The sequence below is a fragment of the Anthonomus grandis genome, chromosome 3, assembly GCF_022605725.1.
Source record: "Anthonomus grandis grandis chromosome 3, icAntGran1.3, whole genome shotgun sequence".
In the NCBI taxonomy this organism is placed as follows: domain Eukaryota; kingdom Metazoa; phylum Arthropoda; class Insecta; order Coleoptera; family Curculionidae; genus Anthonomus; species Anthonomus grandis.
In genome coordinates, this window is record NC_065548.1 from 29873634 (window position 1) to 29897277 (window position 23644).

The following is a 23644-nucleotide window of genomic DNA, read 5'->3' on the forward strand; positions in this document are numbered from 1 at the left end:
GAGCTTTGAAATTCGTAAAATATGATTGCTAACTACGAACACCCTGTATATGACAGAAGGAAACAATTTAAGTCAACGTAATTCTCCATTCTTCTAGAATCCCAATTAAGTCCAATATTGACATTGAATTAACATTTCTAGTATCAAGATGAAATTAAATGATGTAATGATTTTTAGATTTTTTTTATAAAAAAAATTATTGCAGTCAAACTGCGCATGACAAAGCAGCCATATTTAGCGCGTATACTAGGTAGCCTAAGGTGGTCTTAAAAATAAAATAAAAAGAATGGCATTCCATTAAAAAAAATACTGCTTATATCGCTCTAATTTTTTGAAGCACCCTGTATACTTCGAAATATTTTCCAGATATGCGCTATCAGATCCCAAAAATTTTTTAAGAGGTTAGAAAATTTTAACCTAATATTTTTAGGCTTTATGGAGGACCGACGCACTGTTGCAGGACCCTGTATATTATTTTGTTATTTATATATTTTTTTATCATTATTTAAAGAATAATTATATTGTTTAAAATAATAAAACTAATAAATGACTTATTTGTCATACACCAGAGGCTTTGCTAAATATTAAATATCAATTTACAAAAGTAAAAAATGGCCAATCCCAATATAAAGGCTCATAGGATCCTCTTAGATTGGGAAGTATTGGCTTTTTGAGCCTGAGGAAAAGCTCAAAAGCTTTTCGATTAAATGTTGCATATTTATTGTTCCTTTCTCCTTTTGGCTTCTGCTTTTAAAACTTTATGGGTATAATAAATTATTTACTATTTTAATATAGTGCTCTCTTTTTTTCAGTATTTATTGGCTTTTGGGTTTTTTTTCTTTTTAAAGTTTTCTTTGTTTAACTTTTGTATCTAAATTCTATATCTTTTTTATAGTCTTTATCTAAAATGTTTCTCTTGGATAAAGTTTTTTAGTATTAAGTTTTATTTTGATTCACAGGAGTCTATTACAATAGATTTACTTTTAGATCCACTGCTATCGGTTTTGTAATCGCGAAAGATTCCTATTTTGCCATTAATTAGTAACGATTTTTCTTTAATAATTAATTTTTCTATATTGTATTCTTTTTTGTGACAAATAAATTATTTGATTTGAAAAGCATAAAAAAAGACATTAGAGGCTGCCGAAAATTATTATTTGAAATATATGCATTTCGATAGTATTTGATAAAGAAATAGCTTCATTTACTTATTTGAAAATGAGTACCTGTGGTGACAGCTAAGAGCCATGCTTCCATGAATTTAAGGTAACTATATCTGCAAAGGCCAACTATTGAAACAAATAATATGTCATATTTTCAATTTAATACCGCGATGCCATTTAGTTGTCACACTTCAATATATGATTTAACGTATCTGGAGCCAAAAAGATATACTATTTAAGCAAATATTATTTGAAAAGAAAATTAGAACAAATGATAATTTGTAACATACTATTTAAGTTTTTGGAACGGCCGCTAGAGGATGCAACTTCTATGGCGAAAAAAATTGATTTTTATAAGGTGAGAAATAAGAAATTAATTCAGTTATATACCATATTAGAAGGATTAATTTTCACGTATCCAAAAATATTAAATATTCTTATTTTAAAACCTTTCTTAGATATTTAACAGACAAATGGTTAGATAAAAATTTACCTCAAGCCATTACAAATTTAAAAAACAGACTAGCAATTCGTCCCTGATGCCACGGCTGCCATTCCACTACCGATTTTCACTTCCAGACTGTCGCCATTAATCTGGCTAAAATAAATAAGTCTGGCAGAGCGTGAAAATTGAAATTTGATCGCGTCAAGGGCCGACTATATAGGACCCTAACAGTTCATACGTGAAATCGAACGGGATGCGTAATATCTGATTACACGTTTTTAGGGATACCGGATATAAGATGATGTTATATTGCGTTATAAGAGGAGAAGGGTTGTAAAGAAAATACAAATAATAAAACCTTTTTTGAGAGTCTTTTTAAGATGTTGACCTACCACACTAATTATTAATCGAAGAACAATATCTTGCCCAAAAGGACAAGTTACTGGTCTTGAATAATTTGGTTTTTAAAGATACATTTATTTCTTGTTTGTATAGAGTTTAATATTTATCCAGTATTAATAATAATATAGAATAACCAGCCTATTTTAATAAGTAGAAGACGAGTTGTAGTAGTCTTTTGGAAAATTGTTTAGTGTTTATTTTTCTTTACTCCCACTAATACAAATACATAATAGAATTTTTAAAAGTGTTGTTATTTAAATATTTTCACTTTTTTATATCAAAAAAGTAAAAACTTCCCAGCATAATTATGCGAGGTATCTTTTCTGTCTTTAATGTTTTATTTGCCCAATTTAACCAGTTGTCGAGAAATTAAGCAATAATAACCATAACTAGTTTAGCGGACCTCTAAGAAGATTATAGGTTGTTATATTCTAACAGAGATAAAAGGTGCATTGATATTCAGTTACCCAATAGATTTAAAGCATCAACAACTTAATATGTTTTAAAGCTAAAAAATTAGTATAAAGTTAATTACTATAAAGTTAACACTTAGCAGTAAGCAGTTATTTTTATTTAATTTCAATAATAAGAAATAATAACACTAACTCAATTTCTTCAATGTGGTTTGCGTAGAAGTTGGCATACTATTAGGGCCTCATCTAAGATACGCAAAATGTTATACTTTCACTAGAAAAAACGAAACCTTTTTACCAAGCCAAGCGAAGGATTTCCTAGCTGTTTATACCATTAGGATCTTATTTTCTTTTAATGGCTTTTAGTTGCTGATTGAACAAAACATTGTTTACTTTCTCATTAATAGACAAAATAAGCCACATAAAGTTCACAATTTCACATATTTAACTAAACAAATTGAGTTGAGGGTTGTGATTTAAAAAGTAAATCTTAAAGGCCAGATGGTCGTTCTTGTGCCCAATTAAATTAAATATTCAACTCTCCTCATTGGTGAGTTTGTTACGTCCAAAAGCCATCGAATTTTTAGTCAAAAGTCCCAGGGCGTTATTCATACATTTTTTCAAACGACCAAAATATGGAAAAATAAAAGTCAATGGAAAATATGTTTACAGGCTTAACATTTATTGTCATGGACTATTAATAAAGGTCCTGTATTAAATCAAATTACACTTACAAATGAATAAGATAGAAGGGGCAGTATAGGCATCTTCGTAAACATGACAGATAAAAAATTGGTTAAAGGGGAATAATTTAGCGGTTTTGGGTCCTCAATAACATGCGGCTTTAAAATCTTAAAAATTCCGAGCAGTTTCGGAGATATCTGAAAAAATACGAATTTAAAAAAAAAATCGAATATTTTCAGCTAAGTATTTCAAATTATTTTTAAAAATAAATGATACTTTCTGAGAGCCACTTTTTTCCTCTTTAAGATGCCGTTATTAAATTTTAGATCCGACGTTTCGTCTTTGCGCCACCATCACCAACTTTTTTTTTCCAAATAGGTAGCCAATTTTTCGATATCAAGTTTTAAAAGTGCTCTTGATTCCGAATTTAACGGAGTATCACAAGTTATGCTTCAATCATGTTTTAAACTTTTTTTTAAGCATTATTAAATCTCTTCGATGCCTTAGAAGAGAGAAGGCTTTGGAAAGAAAATGGTAGTCATAACATTACTGTGGCTGTGAGTACCAGCTAGGAACTAAATCAAAAAGATAACAAATTATAAATTAGTTCTTCACAAATTGATCCGATAAATTAAACTACACTTAATAAAGCGAAAGTGAACGCATTAACTAAAGGAGTATTAATAATATTTAATATTAAGTAAACAAAGGATAATAAAGATAAGGCAATGAAAATAACACAATTTACTGACTTGAAACTAGGGAGTTAGCTAATGTTAAGCTGCTATGGGGTTGTAGTTAGATAGCCAACAGTATCGGCTCCATTTGTAATATGTTCCAGTCACTACAGTGGCACTATGTCAGAATCACTACAATAGAATAACAATCCAAATGAATCCAGAGTTTAACGCAACCACTAAGCCAAGCCAAGACCAAAGCGTTACCCAGAGGGTAAACTAAAGTCCAGGATAATGCCAACAAAACCCAGGAATCAAGCCAAACCAAAACGAAAAACCAAAACTGAAAACTATAAATTGAAAATTGAAACCCTAAAACTAAATGTCTTCTATTAAAATAGGATCAAGTAGTAATCTCCTAAACCAATGAGGGTGACCAAAGAGGGTTACCAATGAGGGATCTTAAATAAACCCTTGGAGGTTGTTATCAAATTGCCTTTCGAGCGAAATTACGGTTCCAAACAAGAGTACCGAAAATTTAAATGTAATTGAACCACTTTTATTGCCTATAACGGCTTAAGATTCCAAAAATTCTCAAGACACATGTGGTTACAATTACAGCCTTCAACGAAGAGAAAACGTTCTAGAATCTTGTTGACCGCCAAAACCTCAAAGGGAATGCTCAAGTCAAAAAATTTCGGACAGATCAAACATTAAATGGGATGAACTTATGACAGAAAAATGAAGAACGGTGTAACAGCGACGTCCACAAGCGCCCTTAGGTTGAGACCCATCAGTCAACTGTCACTTCGCTCGCCAATCCAAAAGTAAATAATGACCATGACTATTTATTTCACATATCAAATCCTATTAGGGAAAACCACGGTTCCCATGTAGAAAATAAAAATTAATTGGCTTGGATAAATCCCAAATGATGGGAAGATCTATCCATGTTAATTCTCCCTATTCTAAAAGTACAACATTTTTAGCTAGTTTTTAAGGATTCAAGAGATCAACAAATAACCACAATTGTAAAGATAATCTTCTAACTAATGTCTCAGACAAGAAATGTTCAAAGAGAAAGATGAGAATATCAACCAACAATCAACAATAGTCAGACCTAAAGAAGTAAAGAAAACGAAGGACAAAGCACACGACAATATATGCAAGAAAAATCATCGGAGCAGGATATAGCATTTTTAATTCATTTCTGATTATTAACAAACAATTATTTTAAGCACAGATTTAATGAATATATTATACTGCAAAAAATTACTTTATATTTTTAATCGATCCTGATTTAGTTTTATGTTCAATTTTAAATATGACATTCTTTATAAACCAAACCATTGCAACCTATAAGTTTTAACCTCATAATCGATTTCTTCTGTTAAAATTTCTCTCACTCAATATAGACATATAATAAAGTGATAACGTCACTTTGGGACAATTCGACGTTATCCCATTTTTGCTTAATCGCTTGACCAATTTGTTCAGACCTTTCTGATAAGTAAGATGATTTCCATCATGATTAATGGCAATTAATACATTTGGTCAATGAAGAGTATATGACACGGTCTAAATTATTTGCTACGTCATTTGTAAAAAACTAAGTTAACCATGAAACTTCTTAAGAACACCAAAAAGACACTAAGTTAACAGATTACTAATTTTAAACACTTTACCAAAAAACTTTCTCCGTATATTAGTTTTAAGATATAAATTAATTTCCAAATTTTGATCTAATTAAAAATCTACACATATGCTCTATTCACAAAGAGTTATTTACCAAATGCCTGCTGTCTTTTTTTTATGAACAAAAAAAAATTTCTGCTTTTTAATTGTTTTAAAGTTTTTTTTTTTGGAGAATCGTATTATATAATTTGTTCTTGATTAAAAAATGTTGACATTCTGGATATTATGTACACTATATCTTATCAAATTTTATTGTCTATATTCTCTTATACTACTCTCAAAATAATATACGTATAAATCTTGTCCGCTCGCTACATCGGCATTTTCGTATGAAATAAAGCACATGTTTTTATTTCCGCCAGTTCACTCAACTTTACAAATGACCTGCAATGCATCGCGAGACTACATTGGGACACTTTCCATTACTGTCACTCAAATTGCACCAGGCCACCGTACAGCTTTTGTTCGTATTCTGTTTTGTTTTATGTTGCTTAATTTTTCTACTAAACTAATTAAGGGTCTTTTTCTTATTTTATAAAACTTTCTTTTGTTTTGTTTTTGAGTCTGAGTATTTTTTTATTGCTTGTTTCCTACAATTTTGAAACTTGAGATCTTTGAAATAATCATAGAATTGAAATGCCCTAAATTAGACCATCATTAAAATAAGGAAATTGAACTAAATGACATACTTTTATCATATTTAAGACCCGCTTGACATGTCGTCGTCAATGTCACGAAGTGGCGTAACTCGAAAAAACGCGAAATTGAGTTAAGCCCGTTTTTACATACCACATTACATGGCGCACAATATCACAAAGTGGCGTAACTCGATCCTTTCTTGGTTCTGACTTACAGTATATTAACTGACAGGCGTATCTAGATCTGTTATAATGTACAATTTTACAAACAGACTTAACTTAAGTTACGCCTCTTTGTAAGATTTGGAATTCTCCATATTACTGGTCATTCTAAGGCGTATCTCATTTAAGCCACTTTGTGAAATTGATTAAATGTCGGTGTCGACTTACATTATTCGGCTTATCTCAGAATTTTCTTGTCTTGTCTTGAGTGATCGAATTTGGAATGGAATTTTCAAAAAAACAATGAGAACTTCGCTGACAAAGGTAACTTCAGGTGGGGTACTAGAAGGGGAAAGAAGAGGTGGTAGACAGGTAGTCAGGGTAATTGAACGTGATAATATCCTTCGAACTACAATTTTAAATCACATCCAAAGATTTCCCAAGGTAGAAGCTCACTATGTTCGTGCTAGTTGTAGCAGGAAATATTTCCACCCCGAATTAACGGTATCAAAGATGTACAATATGCTTCTTGAAGAATTAAGTCTAAATGAAGAAAAACATTCAATTGATTTGTATCGTAAGGTGTTTAGATCTTTAAATTTGTCTTTCCACCGGCCAAAAAAGGACCAGTGCTCGTTATGTTTGTCCTACAGAAAAGGAGATCCAGCTTTAAAAGAGAAGATAATGGATAAGTTCAATAGATATGTTGCAGAAAAGACTAAAGTAAGGGAACTTAAAAAGATCATTAAAGAGAAAGTGTTAGTTTGCTATTGGATGTGCAAGCTTTGATCTTCAGCAGGTAATTTAGTTGCCACAGTCAAAAGAAAATGCTCTATTTTATAAACGACTTTTAGCAAACTATAACTTTACTTTTTACGATATTGCTTCAAAGGAATGTCATTGTTTCATTTGGAGTGAGCTAAGTAGCCAAAGAGGTGCGTCGGAAATCAGTTCATATGTATATAATGCTCTACAAAAATACGACTCTAAGAAAACTATTAAGTCAGTAGCCTTGTTTTCAGATGGATGCAGTGGGCAAAATAAAAATTCTGTCGTTGCTGCAATGCTTTTGTATGCAGTTGCAAACTTTTCGAACATAGAAGAAGTTTCATTACGTTTCTTTGAACCATTTCATGGGCAGAATGAAGGAGATGTTGCACATAGCGCAATATCAGCTGCCATCTTGCGCTCAGGTGATCTTTTCATCACGCCACAATTATATCCCGTCATCCATTTAGCGCGCCATAAACACTCTTACATGGTGCATCCTCTTCAATATAATGACTTTTTAAATTTTAAAAAGTTGTCTCAAGAATTGAGAATTTTGTCTGTTAAAACTTCTGAAACAGGAGACTCAATTAAATGTCATGATATTATGGAAATTAAAGTAACTAAACAAGAACCATTAACAATACTTTATAAAACAAGTAATCTCCATGAAAGTTACAAAAAGTTAAAATTAAAAAGGCAATCGAAAATCACTGACCTTAAAAATTATACTGTTGAAATCTTAAATAACGAACCAAAAAAAATTACTATCGAAAAGTATTCAGATTTAAAATCATTATGCCAGGGTGACACACCTGTAATTCGGATCGAAGAATATAAAAAGTTTTATTTGAATATTCCTCATGTAGAGTGAGTCCTAAACCCAGCCCGTTATTATTACGCATGGTTTCTTTTATTATATCAATGTATTTAAATTAGATTTTTATTAACCTGAGTTTATAATGTTTTTTTATGTCATGTTTGTATTTCAATCTTAAAATTACTTTTTTTCATTTATTTTTATAATAATATCTTTATTAAACATTTTGGTTTAGTTTCTTTAAGCACAATGTTTACTTATTTTGTCGCTTTTTATGTTTTCATATAAATTGATTAATAAAATAAAGTATATTTGTCATTTTAAATATGCAGTGTCTCTTTTATCTATGGTAACGTACCTAGATGTTCAGAGGCATAACTCAAGCTTTGTCTTATCAAATTATATTTATCAATTTCACAAACTGGCGTGAAAACGAAACACCGTGGCTGTAATGAATTTGCGTTAGCATTGAAGCAAAGATCGAGAAAAAGTTTAAAAGCATCTCCTAAAAAATGACAAAAAATTAGTTACGCCACTTCGTGATTTTAACGACGATGTGTGTCACTATCAGTTTGAATATGAAAGTTTAATGGTAGTAGCTAAGAAAAGGATACTGAATTGAGTTAAAATTTTAATTTATATTTCAATTTTTCTAAATAATTTGAAAGTACATAAGAATAACCATATGAAATTAGGTAAAAAGAGGTTTTCGAAGATACTAAGTTTAAATTTTTTGATAGTTTTAATATCGCTAATAGACCACCATTTTAATTTAATTCTTATAAAATCAAATGTTTTTACAAAAGGGCAAAGTGATTAACATGACGTAAAACACAAACAAGGAGTAAAGGTTTTAAAAGTTGTTGAAAGTGTTGCTCTAGAATTACCATACTCGTTTAAAAATGCCTGCTGTGATTCGAATTATTGCCTAACTTGCCATTATTCTATTTCTTAACTTTTCAACAATTGGGGTATTCTCTTCAATCCTCTTCCGCCTCTACAGTTATAACTGTACGAGGTCGTTCAGTGTTAGTGTTTAATTTATCGAAAATGCCATTTTTACTAAGCCGCTGATAAAGGCGAAGAAACATTTGACTATGTGGAATAGCACGAATCAGGAACTTTAGTTCTTTGTAATTAAGATTTCCTTCGTAGGCATTATGGTTCGCAATACCGTACACAAAATCCATATCATATATTTCTATGTTGTCATTTCATTTAATTTCACTGTAATTTATTTGAAATGAAAATTAAAAAAACTGTTAAGTAGAAAAATCACTAAAAACTCCAGTCCATGTATGGTCATGAGCATTTAACAAACTAATACTTTTTTTTATTGAAAACAATTACAAAAACGCAACAACATCAATAACAAAAACTTGAAAGTAGAGTATATTTAAATTTGGACCAACAATCGACTTTTTTCTTGCATTCTTTATTATTCGTATATATATTTATTATATATATATATATATATATATATATATATATATATATATATATATATATATATAATAAATATATATACGAATAATAAAGAATGCAAGAAAAAAGTATATATATATGTATATGTATATATATGTATGTATATATATATATATACAGTAGTGGCCATAATTATAGTAACAAGTACATTTTTCCTTCAAATTATATGATGCGGTAGATTAGAAAAAAAACTGGTATATATTATGATGTATTTTTTACAAAGCTTTTTATTTATGTTTATTTTTTTGTTACTTTATAAAAGAAATAAAAAATGGGAATTTTTTTTAGGAAACGGGTTGGATAAAATTATAGCAACACATTTTAGAAAAATCAATTTATTTATTCTCCAAAGTCAAAATAAGATTACAATACAATAATATTCTTCAGTATTTAGTATAGTACCCTTTAGCCCTTATAACAGCAATGCATCTTTTTGGCATGGATAAAATAAGTTTGTTTATAACATCATGATCGATTGACAACCAAGTATCCTGAAGAGCTTCGAAAAGTTCTCCAGCATTTTTGAAATTCCTGGTTCTACACCTGTTATCCACAATTTCCCAAAGATTTTCTATTGGATTTAAATCCGGAGATTGGGAGGGCCACTTCATAACATTAATTTTTTCATCATGGAGAAACTCTTTTATTAGCCTTGAAGAATGTTTTGGATCATTGTCATGTTGAAATTGATATAACAGCGGCATATTTTCTTCAGAATAGGGTAACATAACATTCTTTAATATATCCTTGTACATAAATCGATCCATAATCCCTTCTATTCTGTCAAGAGGTCCCATACCATACCCCGAAAAACAGCCCCACACTAAAACTGAACCACCACCATGCTTAACTGTAGGAGAAGTGTACCGAGGATTAAATCTTTTGCCTACAGGACGTCGAACGTATGCAGCCATCACTTTTAAATAAATTGAATTTTGATTCATCGCTAAAAATAACTCGCGCCACTGATCAATAGTCCAGCCCTGGTGTTCTCGAGCAAATTCAAATCGGGCCTTCACGTTCTTCTTGGAAAGAAGAGGCTTTTTTGCTGGTCTGCGTCCAAACAACTTATTTTCAAATAGACGCCGCCTTATGGATCGTTCACTAAGATCGGAACACCCACTGCCATCCAAAAGCCCTTTAATTTTTGAAGAGGACAAAAATGGGTTTTGCCTGGAAATCCGAACAATCATTTTGTCACTTTTTTTTGAAGTTTTTCGGGGACGTCCCGAATTTTTTTTGGGTACTACCAGCCCTGTGTTATTGTATCTTTTCACTATACGTGATACAACTGATCTGTGAAGAGCAAAGTTTTTTGCAATGGATGACTGTTTGATGCCTGACTTATACTGATTAATTATAAGTTGCCTCACTTCAACAGACACGGTTTTACCACGACTCATACTGTTATTTAAATAAGTTAATAACTACCAAGAAATCACAATATAAATTGTTTCAATATTGCACTTCAACAGATTGAAAGAGCAGTAAATTTCAAATGTTGCTATAATTATGACCAGGTGAAATATTTGCAATTACAAATATTTATTGTCAGCACAAAAACAGGTAGGCTTTTTTTTATTTGAATGAGAAATTTTGTTTAAATATTAAGAGGCCATCTAAACCAGTGGCGTACTTTTACGATTAAAACATACATATAATAGTTATTATTAAATATTAGTAAAATTCATATTTGTTGCTATAATTTTGGCCACTACTCTATATATATACGTCAAATTTAATACTTAAAATAGGTATCTGGATAATATATTTACTAACACTCATCGATTTACTAAGCCAGCTGATCTTACTCACACCTCTGATCACATAAGTATCTTTTTTCAAACCCAATATTTATCCACAAATTCTGAAACGAGGGTCTGTTTTAGACCAATAACAGAAGATGGTATTTCAAATCTACCAAAACATGCTTAACTTCAATTTTAGTAGTTTTTAATGATAATTATTTGAATATCGATTTACAATTCAAAATACTACTGGTATGTTAAGAGCAAATTTCATTAACGTTTCTTTTCTAGAAAAATCAAAATAATTTAATAAAAATTTTCCTAATTAGCAAGTAAGCTGGTTTAATAATGTTGAAAAGATATGCGTAATAGACTTCATCTTTTAAAAAATTTAAATAAAAGACATCCCAGTGCTATGTCAAAGAATACCATCACAGAGTATAAAAAAAATACAGAGAATCTATTAGATCTGCAAGAATCAAAGCAAATGATGAATTTATAAAAAAAATCTAGTAACCCTGAACAAGCTCTGTGGAAGCTTATCAATAAAAAACAAAAAAATTATACCTTTAACCCAAATTCAACACTTGATACAAATAACCATGTTTGTTCCACCGCTAAAAATATGATAAATAAACTTGAAAATTCTCAACGGACATTTGCAGAATACCTAAATTCTAACTCAATAAAAAACATACGATTCTTAAGTTTGTTTTGTTCTGTAAGGCTTAGTGAAGCTGATAAAGCTATCTCAGAGATAAAAAATGGCGGCAGCAAAGATCCAGATGTTAACACAGATATTAACACAAGGACCATTAAAGCAAAAAAATATATAATAGTTCAACGTCTGACTGTATTTATAAATTAATCTATAGCTTGCAATAAATTTTCTGAAGTTTTCAAAACTGCAAGGGTGGTAACTTTGCTCAAGAATAAAGGCTCAATTAATGACTGCAACAATTATCGTCTTATATTTTTGTTGTCAATATTATCCAAACTGTATGAACATATTTTAAAAAATCACTGTTCACCATAAATCAATTTGGATTCCGCAAGAAACAAGTTTACAATTTCAGTTTTTCCTCTTACAAAAACTATCTTTTTACAATTTTCAAGATGACGCCATCCTTTTAAATCCTATCTCACTGATTGAGATCAATATGTTCATTTTAACCGATGCAATTTCCAAAAACAGTCTCTGAAGTTTGGGATACCACAAGGATCGATGTTAGGCCCTACGTTGTTTCTCATTTTTATAAATGACCTAACTTACTTTCAGGTTAAAGAGGTCAACATTATATTATCTGCTGATTACACCACTTTTAATATTAGCTATTACCCCTCAGAAGTTGATAATCTAGATGATAAAACTTCAGAACAAAATATATTTCAATGGTTTTTAGCAAATCGTCTATCTTTAAACGATTTAAAATCGCAAAGTATTAACTTCACTCTTAAGAACAATAATGAGATTGGACATGGTTCTTTGCCTGAATGTGGAATGGAAGCTTAATTTCTGGGCATTCATTTGAATGTAGGATTAACCTTAAAAGACTTTCAAAGAAGCTGCCTCGAGAATTGTTCTTATTTAAACATATGGTCACTTGGACTTCAAGAGATATATTTCTAATGGCATATTATAGCAAATTCCATTCTATTTTAAGTGATGGTATTCTGGCTTGGGGTCATTCTTGTCATATTGCGAAGGCATTTGGGCAACAAAGAAAACGCATCCGTATAATCTCCGGTCTTGGCTATAGAGAGGACTGTTGTAATTCCTTTATAAGTCTTAACGTTTTGACAGTGTTTGTTGTTTGTTGCACATTAAACAAAATCTTAATCTATACAACTCCCACAAAGATTTTTACATACCCAACAAGAAACAAAGTAATTTTGTAACTGACTTTGGTCATCTGTAAAGATCCAGAAATGGTTCAAGATATTAGACCTTAAGATTCTTTCATTACGTACCAGCTAGAATTAAAGCTCTTAACTTTAATTAGTTCATAGAACAAATCAAGAGATATCTTGTGCGGGGTGCCTTATATGCATTTAAAGAGTACCTCGGATCCAGTTTTAACCTGTAATGCCATGCCATTACCTTTTTTTTGTAGTTTTCAATTTTTATTTGAAATATTCATCTATATTGCATAATTTAATTTGTGTCATTTAATATGTTTAATTGAATTTGACCTGTATAAGCACTGAATTTATATATATTATACCAATAAATTATCTATCTATCTATACATAAGGTGGAACACCTTGTATAGATATGATATAATCAATTATGCCAAAATGTAAGGGTGGGTTAATGTCGCCAAAACAAACTTTTTTTACTTATTGACCCATAGGAGCATGCTCCTATGGGCCAACAAACAAATAATATCGACAAAAATAATCGATAAACATCGATGTTGAGAGCCCAGCTCTACCGATTTTGACGTTCGAGACCAATCACCGCGCATCCGACACTCGTATTGCGTAGACTACTCATTTATTATTGTGTCGTGGCAATGTGTGAAACCTAACGTAATCTAAATTGTAGTGTGACCGTTTTGAAATGGAGAATTTTACATTCGCTGAATTAGCAGACCTGCAACTAGCTTATAGCGCTATTGATAGTAATGGTAGACGCGCGTTGCGAATTTATCAAGAACTCTTTCCGCAGCGGCGCTTACCGTGTAGAGTACTATTTGCACGTTTGCATTCAAGATTGCGAGAGACGGGATCATTACGGGTAAGATTTGTTAATAAAGTGTTATTTATTTGGTTTGTTTATGGCAACGAAACATTTAATTTGCAGAAGCCTTTTAATGTAGGTGAAAGACCACCTACCAAGTCTTTTAAGTATACCAGACATGAAAGAGGAAATCTTAGCGCAAATTGACGACTCTCCTGTGCTGTAGCGCACTCATTTCAAATAAATCATGTTCGGGTATGGAAGGTTTTACACGCACAACAACGGCATCCATTTCATTTTCAAAAAGTGTACGCACTTTTGCTTGAGGATTATCCCCGTCAGGTAGAATTCGCTCAATGGTTTTTACAACAAACGAGACGCGATGTAGAATTTCCGTCCTTAGTGATGTTACGAATGAAGCTACCTTTACTTACAAAGGGTTTTTTAAAAGCAGCTGTGCCACACTTGGATTAAAGAGAATCCTCATGCTATGCACCTGCTTGGTTTTCAACAAAAATGTATGTTGAATGTTTGGGCAGGACTTGTTCATAATACTATCGTACGTATCTCTAGGTATATACGTATCTCTTGCCACCACGACTAAATAGAAAAATTTAATTGACATTTCTGCAAGAAACACTTCCCCAATTGCTAAAAAAAATTTTTCCCTGAATGTCAGATAAAACATGTGGTACCAACACGACGAAGCCCCAGCACATTATCCGTTAACCGTACCGGGAAAATCTAAACCAGGCATATCAGGAAAGACTGATTGGCAGGGACGCACCAAATGCATGGCTTCCACGTTCTTTAGACCTGACCGTATGCGACTTCTTTTTATGGGGTCACATGAAAGCGCTTATGTCCGACACTCTGGTTCAAATAGAGGAACAGTTAGTAGAAAGAGTTGTTGCGGCTGCTGCTGAAATTCAAGAATATCCGGAAAACTTTTTCAACGTGTGCAGGAGGAAATGGTACGATGCTGTCACGCTTGCATTGAAGCGAGTGGTCACAATTTTGAACTTGTTTTAAATTAAAACATATTTTTTTAATAAGCTCTTCGAAATATACCTTCTGTTTTAATGCATTTTACTATCACAGTTTCCAGTACAAACACGTTTCCCTATATCCGAGATAACATAATCATTATGCCAAACATTTATCAGATTTTAAGTTATATCCTAGATAAACCCCAAATATTAAATTTTAACCAAAACAGAGTAATATAAAAGATGATTGCCACATAATATTATATCCTAATATGTCAAGTATTTGTTAGATTTAATAACTGTATATAAAGTATACCAGAAAAACCAAATCTGATTTACCATATGGGGCCATATAGGATTTAATCTTCGTTGTTGACATTGTTATAAAAAAAGGTGAAAAATTGACTTTTTTAAAAAAAAACTTAATTTTTTGGACTTCTTGTGTATACAACTAAATTTAAGATTAATATCACGTAAAAACATAAATAATTTAAAGTCTATTAAAGCTATAACTGAAATTTCCGAAAATCGTTTTGTTTTTAAAGCTATATGTTATTTTATTTGATATGTTATTTTTTCAGCAAAATCAAGTATTTCTATTGAAACATTTTTTATTTTTGTGACCGTTTTCCTCTTGAGAGTTTTTTTACTGATTTTTGTTTGCTCATAATAACCTAACCTCAAAAAATTTGAAATAATTTAAAGCGTTTTTTATGTTTTCAGCTATAAATTTAGAGGTCTAGCGCCTCAAAGGAATTAATTAATTTTTTTATGAATTTTTGACTTTAAGATCGTACCGTCTCCTTCCAGTGTACTAGAGCTGGATGTTGTTTATTGTTTATAGAATTTATAACAGAAAATTATGCTCCCCCACTTCATAAATAAAATGAATGCAAAGATATACATCTTTAACACTTAAATCAAGTAGTATAATGGAGCTCTATAGCAAAGTGATGACATGCTATGTGATGAGTATAAGAAGCATATATATCATCTTCAAATAACCTGTAATTCCGAAATACCTAATGAAAATAAAAAACCATGCTTGCTGAAATAATAAGACAGATATCGCTTCTTCCAAAGCAACCAATATCTTAATATATTAAAAGAACAATATCTCCTGTTGTAATATTTAATTATAAAAATATTTCCATCTTTGCCTATTTACAAAAAAAAAATTAAAATAAATGAATTTTGTGATAAGAAATATTTTCAGTTCGCAAGTAGCATAAACCAGAAAGTAAACATACACAAATATAATAAAATGGTTATAAGTAATTTAAATAAATCAAAGTCTGAAGTCTCGATTTTTTGATTTTGTTCTGGTTATATAGGTGGCTTAAAACATAAAAAAATCTACTCTAATCCTCTTATTTTTCTAATACCTACCAATTCTAAAAAAAATCTCTTTAGTTTCTAATGAATATTAAACTTGCTACAACAATTTTATGAAAAAAAAACTCCTTTGTTCTATACAGATTATTATACTAAACAGCACCATCTGACATAATTAAGATTTGTTCTCGTCTCGTGCTTTTATCACCTTTATTAAGGTTATTAAAAAAGATGAGATCTTAAGTACGTGGCAGGAAAAGTTATTTTGAAAAGGATGTTTTGAAAGCATTGAGAATTCTAAGCAAGAATAAATGCTAATTTACTACTGTAAGATAAGCCGTTTTTTTCCGTGTTGTTTCATAATAAATTCAATTTTAAGACTGAATTATAATTTAATTTAGAAATTAGGGGTAAAATAAATTTTTTGAAATATCATTTTTAACTAGTGCTATTCTGTCTGATTAGAGTTACTTTAAGTAATACTTTATCAACCAATAACTGCACCTATCTTTTATCTTATATGTATACAGTGCGTTCCAAAAGTTATGTCTAAATTCATTTAAAATGGATTTTTGCAAAAACGCTCAAATCCGTTGGTTTTTATTTCAAGTGTTTTTTTATAAGTGAAGTTTATATATACAGGGTTGCTTAAAAATAAATTTAACCACCAACTTAATTTTGCATAACTTAATGAAAGCACCTTTTTTATTTAGTTTTTGAATTTCTTGCAGAATTCTATGTTTCATGCAATCATGTCCTATAGTTAAAGTCAACAGTTATCGAAAAAAACGCGGCCGAACATTATTATTAGAGATCGCACGTTATCTCAGAGTTTTAATAAACAGAGTAAAATGCCATTCATTCGTGTTCTTTTAATGTTGGCTGGCCGTATATTTTCATAGACACTGTATGACAGTTGTACGCCAAACAGATATTGTCAAGTGTATCAGCAAAGTTGCGATTTTCACAATGGTAAAGTTAACCGAACGAGAAAAAATAGAAATTCTGTGCACGATTGGTTTTCATAATAAGAAATGTATTCAAAGAGGAGCCGCTCAATTACTTAATAAAATCCATCCTGATCGTCCTGTGAGTGATTTAGTACTAGTAATTTAGAGAATTCAGTTATGTTAGAGATCTGCTGAATCGTCTTGCTGGAGATAAAAAATGAATAACTTGACGTTTTGCTTTCTTTGGAAGAAAATCCGTGCATTCCTCCTCTGTTGCAGCTTGAGTCTAATTTACACCTAGCGAAATCCGAAGTAAACCGAATAGCTAAAAAACACAAATATCACCCATATAAAGTTATTCTAGTAAAAAAGTTATTATGACGATTTTGATAGCCTAAATAAGTTTTGAGAACGCTTGCAAAACCTGCAATCTAAATATTAATTTAATAAAAAATATTATTGTTTGCAATGAAGCCACATTCTGTTTGATTGGATTGGTGAACGCACAAAATTGTCGATATAGGGCAGCAGAAGACCTGCATTGGATGATGGAATACCCAGTTCCCCTGAAAAGCTAAATATGTAGTGTGGAATAGTGCACGCAAGAGTAATAGGTCCATTTTTCTTTAAATAGACTTTAACTGGTATATATGGTAAATAAAGCATAACTAGCTTTATTTCTAAATCCATTGAAGCCAGACTATCCTGATGAAAAACTACTAACTACTTCGAACTAATTTTCCAACAAGATGTTGTTCTCCCGTACTATGCTGCCACTGTATGTAGATTTTTGGATGAAACCTTTCCCAATCGGTGAATAGGAAGGAGAGCACCCATCGAATGGCATGCCAGGTCGCCTGACCTAACACCCATGGAATTTTTGTTTGTGGATATACCTCAATTCAAAGATATTTGTTAATAGGCTTAGTAATCTAGACGACTTGAAAGAGAGGATTTGCAGAGAAGTGCGCTCCGTAACTCGTGTAATAATTATATCGTGTAATAATATGCAACGAGGTTTATTGATCGCCATGGATATTGTTAAGCCCGGAAGGGCAACCATTTTGTACATTTAATTTAATTTTTGTTCTTTATTTATTTATTATAAGAATCGTGTTTTTTTTGGTAAATGTTGAGTTTAGGTAAAGGACATGATGCATAAAACATATTAAAAATTCAGCGCAAAATTTAAAAATAAAATAAAAAAGGTACTTAACTTGATGTTCGGAGTTTATTTTTGAGCAACCCTGTATATACAGGCTTTACGTACCAAAAAGCGCAACTTGAAAAAAAAACGACGGGTCCAAGCGTTTTTGCAAAAAACCTATGGTTTATTTTTAAATGAATTTAGACCTAACTTTTGTGACGCACTGTATAACTCCCCTGAGACACGCCAGTGGAAATTGACTGACAGTCATCTTAAAGGAGAGTGCTAAGGGTGGGTGAAGTGGAGAAGAGATATTTTGGGATCTCCGTTTTTAGCAAACTAAGGGAAGTGGATGAACTTAACTGAAATCGCAGGTTTATCTTTTTTATTATGTAGACAGACTTCCAAGAAAGAACACAAGTTTAGATCGCCTCACCAATATGGGCAAAAACCTAATTTTTGGATTATTTATTCGTTTTATACTAATTTTCCCACCATTAATATTTCTAATTAAATATCCTGAGGAGATTGCAATAACTAGTAGGCATAAAACATATTTAACTTGATACCGAATTAAAAGTAACTTTAACTTAAAAATCTCTATATAATTTCCAAAGTTGAACAAATAATATATACCTTTAAAAAATACCTGTACTTAATTAAAGGAAATTAAAAAAAAATTCCGAAAAAAAAAAAATCTACAGTATCAATATTTTTATATTTTTATGAAGGGTCTCAAAAAGATATCCACAACTATAAAGGGTAAAAGTTTAATAAACATATGTCTGCAAATGATCCTTTTGAGCTATAGATTTATAAAAAATTCCAAAAGTCAAACAACAAAACATATTGTCTATCAAGTTGTCCATTAGCATAATTTGCATTTTTTCCATTTTTTTTGAGTATACAAAAACATTTCTTCATCATCAACCTTCCGAAAAATCCTATCTTGTGGTGCTTGTAAAATTTATTATTCGTGATTATTTTACCTCATTATACTAAATCGAGATATCTGAAAATTAAAACATTAAAATGGAAAATAATATCTTCTAATAATCTACAGATTCACCTGACTTACAATGCAGCTTTAAAATGCAATAATATGATAAATATACAATAATAATAAAAATGCAATTTTATGCAATGGGATATAAGCAACTTTTATATGAAAAGGAATTTTGCCCTTTGCTATATCGCCGCCTTATAGAAGCTTAAATATTATGGCAATCCGGTCGAGATGGTCGCCCAAGAAGAGCTCGTGCAGTTTAATTAAACAAAATTTAGGACTCGTGAGTCTATTTGATCTTTCAGTGCTTGTGCAATTATATAACATAAAAGATGCTTAAGAATGGCGATATACCGAATCTTTCAGGAACAACTTCTTCACCTTTTTAATTTTCAATCGAATCGGAAGATTCTCCACATCGATTATTTTTACAATGGGTTTTTATGTGGCAATGAATCTGATTTTGAAAAGATATTGTTTTCTCATATTAGGCAGGTTTTTTAAATTTTAAAATAGGGTGCCATGAATGCGTTGAAAGTTTTAACTTTTAATCAAGTAATCACAGAAAAATAGTTTTCATTGCATTTTATGACTTAAATCTTTTACACGCCTATTTAAAATGTCCAAGCCACTAATTTTGGCATTTATCTAATTTTTTTAAATAGCATATTTATGGGAACCACCATTTTTCAAATGCGGCTTCTTTTTCCCAATATTTTGATATGATTATTTTTTAAATCGGTTATAAATAGGCCCATAAGAAGAAAAAAACTAATTTACAGAAATGAACGAACAGGAAGCATTGTAATTACACGCCTGCCTATTTTTCTCAACTGACATAATACATCATATTTTGTCAAACGTCATATTACTATTTGAGAATAAAAAAATACATTTTTTAATGCAATATTTCTTTCAGTATCTTAATACGACATATTTTATTTAACATTTACCTAACATAACATAGGTACACACAAACGGTAAACAAAGAGAAAAAATATGAGGTTTATAAATTATTTTAACGTAACATGTTAAAATAATTGTACGACGAAACGACCACCATCTTGTCTAATGAAAGTAATATAGCATGCAAAATATCAAGTTTTTATTCATTGGTAAACATTTTAAATATTAGCAAATTTATTTAAATAACAAATAATAATTGCGCTTGACAAGATGTCATATATTATGTCAATTGAAAAATAATTGACGAACGTGTCAAAACGTAGCCTATTCAAGCAATCAAAGCCTTCTATGCTATTTTTACTACTTAAATGCGTTTGTTTATGTGACTTAGTTTTTTCTTCTTATGGGCTTATTTATCAATCTATTTAAAAAATAATCATATCAAATTATTGGGAAAAAGAAATCGCATTTCAAAAGTGGCTGTTCCCAATAATGTGCTATTTAAAAAAATTAATTAAATACCAAAATTAATGGTTTAGACATTTTAAATAGGCGTGTAAAAGATTAAAGTCGTAAAATGGAACAAAAACTATTTTTCCGTAATTACTTGATTAAAAATTGAAACTTTTAAAATTTAAAAAAATAAAAAAAAAAGATTTTTTCTATGAGTGTAAAACAAAAAGTAGAAAATACTGTATTATTTTTAGAATATTATTTTTTATCGAAATACATAAAAATATACGAAGAGTCCCATTTAAATAAGAAAAATAGTGTCACTTCCTGTTAAACCGGAAGTGACGGAAAACAACAGAATATGTTAAAATATACACTTATAACTGTTCTATCGTTATACCAAATTCTAATTGTTTATCTTGAAAAGTAGAAAAGTTGTTAAGTGTTCCCTTTTGTCTGTGTCACCCGGTATAATTGCAATAGGATCAGGCTAGAGGAGGACTAGCCTGCCGGTTTTCCGGATCTTAACACCCTACATTTTTTTCTTTGCGGATATTTTAAAAGTTCTACTAAACTACGAAAACTACGAAATACCTATTCATAATATAGGTCGTATCGTACGAATACACGCTCATTTAGTAATCTATTTAGTAACTATTACTCATTTAGTAATCTATTCCCGGAATATTTCAAAGGGTAAGCGATTAAATTAGCCAACTTTGTAATGAAGCAAATGGTCAAAGTTTTAAACAAATATTGAACTTCCACTGTTTAAAGTGTATTTATATCTTCTATTAGTGCTCCTTATTTATAATTTATGCCGGCTGTCCCTAGATAACATGAACACTCGCTACTTTTTGGGGGTATACACGTATATTATAGTCGCCTTCGCTCTTATCGTGCGGGTTCAAAGGTCACCACGTAATATGAATCAAATTGAAAAATCAGTGGCTGCCAAAATGTTATTTCCTTGAGAGTTTGACAATACATTGAACGCCGTCATGTGACATATTAAAGCCGCGTATATACCTTAGATCATAATTAACTGAAGTGATGCCTTTAACGCCGTAAAAATGTCTGCGGAATACTACGTATCCGAGATTCGACATGTAAAAGATACGTTGGTTATTTCCTTTCATGACGTGAAAAAGCCCATAAGTATAAAGCCCATTGGGTATACGCCTTATCGGTATATGCCTAGAATCCCCGATATTCTGCTAAGTTGCCAGACATAATATTTACTTTTCTTTTTTGAAAAATTGTCCGAAATAGACGGAATTCTCAATAACAATTTTTCTTTACGCAATAATATCTAAATCTAAGCATTTTATATTTTTTTATGAGAGCAAAAATGCCTCCCTAGCCTTTCATTAAAATTGTACATATTTCATTTAAAAATGGTTGTTACCTAAATTTTTGAGAAATTAGTATACGATTTAGCATAACCCTATGTATGTGCATAACATACTAATTTGTCGATTTAATAATATAATATAATAATAATCTTTGTTTAGCATAAAAAAAAGCTACATATAAAATACAATACATTTTTACAAACTTCAATGAAATTATAATATTTTTGTAAACCCAGTACATTGTAACCTACTTTTGTAAGCAGGAATAACAAATATCGAATTAATACATACGTAAACCGATGATTTGACAAAACAAGTTATTGTAAACTATAGAAATATAAAATCGTATAGCGGCAATGACGACACCTGTATCTGGGTCAAGTTGTGGCCTAGTTGAATTGGGTTCAATGGGGGTCAACCCGGCGAGAACCCGCGGTGCCCCAGTTTTTCCAGGAACCACAGCATCCCGGTAATCCATGGATGCCGCTTTATTCCGGTCCGCAAACACCGTCTCGGCCCCGATCTAGGCCTTTCCCCACAGTGGTCCATCCAAAAGTTGTTAAAAGCCACATACAAGACTACAAATGCCCTCCTACTAACGTATTGTTTAAACAGATAAAATTAAAAAAAAATAGAATAAGAAAAAATTATACATAATAAATAAAATATAGAAATAATAATTTAAACTTAAACATGCTCTTTCAGAAGTTTTTTAAATGCAATTAAACCACCACAATTTTTTCTAGTAATTGGCAACATATTATATTCATACAAGCCCTTATATAAAACAGAATTCAACATTTGACTAGATGCACTATTGGTTGCACTGGCATGCATCTATTGGTTAAAATAAAATCATTACAATTTCTTGTGTTATAGCTATGTACATCACTGAAAAATTTAATCTTATTACAAATATATTGTGGTAACATGTTATTTTTAATTTTAAATAATAAAACATATACATTGATCATATTTTTTTGTTTTATAGATAACATATTGCATACGTTAAGCATTGTTGAGATAGGTGTGTATCTATTACAGTTTAAAATGGTTCTCATAGCTCTATTTTGTACAAGTTGCAGTTTTTCTATTTTAAAATTTGGTAGATTATACAAGAAGTGTTGCGCAAAATTTGAGATCTGGGGCTGCAATGCTATTATACAATAACAACTTTGTACCCAGTGACAATTTAGATCCTACTCTCGCAATAAAACCAACTTTTTTGCAAATTTTCTTGTGATATAGTCAGCATGTGCATAAAAATTTTGATTCGAATCAAACATAACTCCTAAATATTTAATTTGGTTTTCGTGACTTATTCTTGTGTCATTCGTGATCCTAATATTCAAGTTTTCCAAATCAATATTCGACAACTTATTTGTTTTTCCAAACGAACAAAATTTTGATTTCAATGTATTAATACTAAGATTATTATTACAAAGCCACTCAAACAAGCCTTTTAGATCATTATTCACACTCTCTTGCATATGATTTATATCATTCCCTGCCAAATAAATCATTGTATCATCAGCAAATAATTCGATTAGCAGATTTGACTATATCATTTATGTAAAGTAGAAATAATAGAGGACCCAAAACAGTACCCTACGGAACTCCAAAATTAACATTTAATGACTCTGAAACACAGTTTTTAAATTTAACTTTTTGTCGCCTACTGGATAAATATGATTCAAACCAATTTAATACGGCCTACCCA

At 30.8% G+C, this 23644-nt stretch overlaps 1 protein-coding gene and 1 long non-coding RNA gene across 2 annotated transcripts in view; both read left to right on the forward strand.

Annotated features, from left to right (window-relative positions):
- Positions 1–23644, forward strand: part of LOC126734646 (glutamate receptor-interacting protein 2) — a 1148906-nt gene that overhangs the window by 720655 nt on the left and 404607 nt on the right. The gene's annotated exons all lie outside the window — the stretch shown is intronic.
- LOC126733974 (uncharacterized) lies at positions 13618–14853 on the forward strand. The gene is made up of 2 exons (XR_007659916.1): positions 13618–13840; positions 13907–14853. It is a non-coding gene; the product is annotated as an uncharacterized LOC126733974 (long non-coding RNA).